At 31.3% G+C, this 4,688-nt stretch overlaps 2 long non-coding RNA genes across 2 annotated transcripts; both read left to right on the top strand.

Moving 5' to 3' along the window:
- Positions 1 to 1,667: 1,667 nt before the first annotated feature.
- LOC141671184 (uncharacterized) lies at positions 1,668 to 2,347 on the top strand. Its single transcript, XR_012554994.1, has 3 exons — positions 1,668 to 1,888; positions 2,012 to 2,146; positions 2,246 to 2,347. It is a non-coding gene; the product is annotated as an uncharacterized LOC141671184 (long non-coding RNA).
- A 246-nt stretch (positions 2,348 to 2,593) lies between these two features.
- Positions 2,594 to 4,170, top strand: LOC141674281 (uncharacterized). Its single transcript, XR_012555840.1, has 4 exons — positions 2,594 to 2,688; positions 2,804 to 2,902; positions 3,021 to 3,062; positions 3,133 to 4,170. It is a non-coding gene; the product is annotated as an uncharacterized LOC141674281 (long non-coding RNA).
- Positions 4,171 to 4,688: the final 518 nt, after the last annotated feature.

Raw genomic sequence — 4,688 nt, 5'->3', positions numbered from 1 at the left:
TCACTGAATAGGTTCTTGGTATTCTAAGTAGTGAATTCATATTATCCGGATAGTCGCGATATGTTGAGAAGTATCCCTCACGATGTAGAATAAATGTGATTAATTAATTAATCATATTTAATAAATTAGAGAATTTATATAAATAATGATAAAATAGTTTTATTATTATTTATTTCTACTACCGGCTTAATATTGAACCTACAGGGTCACACCATAAAAAGAGAATGATTTAATGGTGGAGGAATTAATTAATAATGGCTAAATAATTATTTATTTGTGAAATAAATAATTAATTGGCAAATTTAATAATTGATTAAATGAGGTTTAATTGATTATAAATTAATTAAGAAAAGTTCTTAATATTATTAATTAAAGGATTTAATTTTTGGAAATTAAATCAAGAGAGAGAATTATTTCTAACGTGTTTAGAAAAAGGATTAATATTTAAAAGGTGTTTTAATTATTAATGAGAATAATAAATGGGATAATAATAATATTATTTATGGGAAAATTTCAGCTGAAAATTTTACGTATAAATACACTATTATAGACCCTATTTTATTCTAACCCACATTCGAACCCGAAAACCCAAAAAGTTTGGAAAACCCAATTCTCTCCACCTCCCAAAAAGTTTGGAAAACTATTAAGAATAAAAGTTTGGTGGATACCGGTGGAGTGCTTCACACTTGAGGAGCAACTGCTAAGGATCTCTGATCGTTGTCTCCGAATTATTTTAAAAGGTTAAATTCGATCCCTCGAATTTTTATTCATGATCTGTATGCTTTTATTTGGATTTTGTATGTGTAAAAAGTGTTTTGTCATGCCCCCGCTGCGTTAAAAATCCAACAATAGATTGGATTCTGCAACCCTTCATAGTGGGGTTGCAAAGAAAAGTGTAATAGTAGCATTCAAAACCAATGTCTACCGCAACCCCTCCTTTTTGATGTTGCGGTAAAGTCAAAATGTGTAACTAAAATGACATATATAATTAAAGATGATTTCTTTGAATTTAACTAATTAGTAATTTTTTATATAGAAATGAAATAATAATTGAAATATATATTTTATTTATTTTTAGAAGTTAATAATATTAGTGCCGTGATTTAAAATATTATAATGATAAATTGAACGCTTTATAAAACTTAACAAGTCACTAGTGGATATTTATTTACAATATTTTTATATTTTTGAATTTCTTCATTTTTTATAAAGAAATATTGAGTACAATATTAATTAGTGTAGTTATATTTGAAATAAATATTTTATTTATTTTTTAAAAATAATAATATTAGTGTAATTGAAAGTTTAAAAATTTATAAAATCATTAGTGGATTGATTTACAATATACATAGTTGAATTTGTTTATTATTCAAAACAATAAATAAATATAAATATATATAAATAAATAAATAATTGATTTTTAAATGAAGTACATTTAAATAAATATCAAAACAATCTTTTTTTCACATTTAAACATTTTCAATATATAAAATAATTTTAAATAAATATATTGAATTTAAATTTAAATTAAGTAAGGTATTTTCATATAAGTGTAAAAGACAAATATTCATTCTATTTTTATTTCCCCCTTGATCAAAGTTGTTGAAATTTCCCTCTTTGATACCAATTATTTCCCCTCTTCTTCAAAAAAACTAAATTAACTCTCATCTCTCACTCCCACCCTCATCTGAAACCCTCCACCTCTCTCTCGTCTCTCACTATAATAAATCACATGCACAACCACTCACCTCTGCTCTACTTACCACAAATTGCACTTATTTATGTTCCACTCCCCTCCGCCATGTTCAACTCTATTCGATTTGTCAAAACTCGACTCTCACTCACTCGATTCGTATGAGTAGATGCACAATTCGATTTTTTCGAATAAGTATGTGGGCAATATAAAAACTTCAAGTGTAAACTTCGATTATAATTTCAATTAAGTTTTAAATTGGGGATTTTTTGAACTGAAAACCCTAATTTCTTTTATCTATTTTTTTCTTACTTTTAGTTGGAGATTTGGTTCACTTGATTGAGGATCTGGTTGTCATGGTGGGAACGAAGAAGAGCTCATCGATTACGAGGAAGAAGACGGGAAAACCCCTGACTCTGCCACTGCTAAGGCCAGCAGTGACGCCGTCAAAAAGTAAAATTTGTAACTTGCTTTATATGTGTTTACTTATATTAAATGCTTTGAATTTAAATTATTTCTTATGTTGAATTGTTTATTGTTTTGTTTGTGTAGTGGTTATGTTGGTATTCACAGCTCGGGATTCAGAGACTTCTTGTTGAAGCCGGAGCTTCTCCGAGCCATTGTGGATTTCGGATTTGAATATCCTTCGGAAGGCAAGATTTGATTTATTGGATCTTTAATTAGTCGAGTATATAAGTTGTTGTTGTACAATATGCTTTTTATAAGTTGCTGTTGTACAAATTGCCCGGTTACACACAGTACTACAAATCATAATCTTAGTCTCTCAGTACTATAAATCATTGGTACTGTTGATAAAAATCACAGTTTTGTATGCTAATTTAGTTGTTTATGTTAAAAAAGAACAAGTTAACTAATAGTTGCTCACTTACTGAGAAATGCAGGACTTTCCCGATGGATTTTATCCAGCAGGAGGCAAGTCAGACATAGAAGGCTTCTTCCCACCCCCGTATTTTGAATGGTTCCAGCATTAAAATGTTAACTACCACCTTCAATCTCTCTCATGTCTATGAATATGATACACATTTCATATGTGTTAATATAATTACTTATATGATGTGATGAACAATTCTTACCCATATAATACAACAGGACTTCACGGTTAATACAAATTTAGAAGAATGTGTCTTAAACTTGTGCGACTACATAATCACCAATGGCCCTTTTTACGGCTTGCTCGGTTCCTCTCAGGTATGTCTGTGACATTTTTTTACACACTCAAATCTTTGTTGGTGACTTAGTGTGAGGGTTTAATTACATAAATTTTAAATCTGACTTAATTACTTTTTCCTATTATTTATAATACAAGGGAGCATGTCTAGCTGCTCTCCTCATGGGCTATCATGCACAGGTAATCTCGCGCTTAACAAATTGTAAATTAACTAGAATGGGAAGATGTAACGAAATGTGAATGAATGCAGGGGAAAATATTGAAGGATCATCCTCCCATGAAACTATTTATGTCAATATCTGGGACAAAATTTAAAGATCCATCCATTTGTGAAGTTGCCTACAAAGATCCTATTATAGTCAAATCTGTTCACTTGATTGGAGCTAAGGACTGGCTCAAATTGCCTTCGCAAGAACTTGCGTCCACCTTTAAAGATCCCCTCATCATAAACCATCCCCAAGGATATACTGTTCCAAGACTAGGTGCACACTTTTACATATCCAACTTCTATAGTTCAGTCTGTAATTCTTTATAGAACACGCATTAGTATTTCGATGAAAAAAAGCTGAAAAACCAATGTCTGTTCTTTGTAACTGATCTAATGTACATAAATTTGCCTGAGAAAACAGATGAGGAAGCTCTCAAGAAACTAAGAAATTGGATTGCAGATTCAGGTGAGGCAGCTTTGCATGTTGGAAATGGTGTGCTAAATGAGAACAAGTCCTGCAGATTACCTACAAACTCTTGTAGTTAATCCTCCATTATGCTTCACAGGGTAACAGTTGCTTCTAACGAAGTTATTATCTCGTCAGTTGAAGATGTTGTCTCCAATAAATTCAAATATGGGATCATATATGTTGATTATTTTTTAGAGTCAGTTCCAAAAGAAACTGTTCTCATTTGAACTTGAGATTGATGGACTTTTCACCGCAAATGATGAAACTGTGATTTCCAGCCTTCAGAGAGAAGCAAACGACAATTCAAATTCTTGTGAGGGTCTGAATAAGATGATTTGGATATCATTGCATTGAAAAGTCCTTGACTCAGTTGTCTCAGTTTATTTTGAAGTAAGATCTTATCCTTTAGACCTTCACTATGAATTTAGTCCTTTAAGATCGAAAGAATATGGAGTATTCTACTAAGAGTAACTCAATACTGATATATTATACAAAAACGCATGGTATTATATTTCTAATCTCGGTATAGAGAAAAGGGGAAAAAAATCAGAAAGGTGGGAGGGTGCAAAGTTATTTCTTTTCTGTGGATTTTGATTGGAAGTATATATAAAAAATTCAACTGCAATGATATATCATACATTCTACTAGCTTGATTTCATTTTTGTTAGTTCTAGTGTTTCACCAATTAAGTCTTATTTCATTTGTACATATCTCCTCCCTTCCTTATAATAACAATAAGTTAGTAACCTCTGTAACATAGTACAGTGTCTATCATATTAAAGATCTAGAATTGAACAACAAAATATTTACATGTTATGGTACTCACGTACAGCGCACAGGGTGGTTCTACCTACTTGGTCCATCTCCTGTTGAATGATCCCTGGCTGAAAAGTGTGTTTCACAAATGTATAGCGATGGTCTTCTTATATTTGCTTCACAGTTCTTATGTTGTCGATTCTACTTTGATCAACATAATAGATTTTGGAAAGTGCCCCCGGTGTCTTTTTTCTCCTGGTTTGCATTTTCTAATTGATAAGAACTATTTTTCTAGTCCTCTAAACATTGACTTGGAAACCTTTTGTATGTTATAGTGTCTACTATGGTACCTGTAACACCCCCAGATCCGGGG

Source organism: Apium graveolens, chromosome 7, assembly GCF_009905375.1.
Source record: "Apium graveolens cultivar Ventura chromosome 7, ASM990537v1, whole genome shotgun sequence".
NCBI lineage: Eukaryota > Viridiplantae > Streptophyta > Magnoliopsida > Apiales > Apiaceae > Apium > Apium graveolens.
Note: the sequence above shows the minus strand (reverse complement) of the source record. Positions and strands in the feature narration are given on the sequence as shown.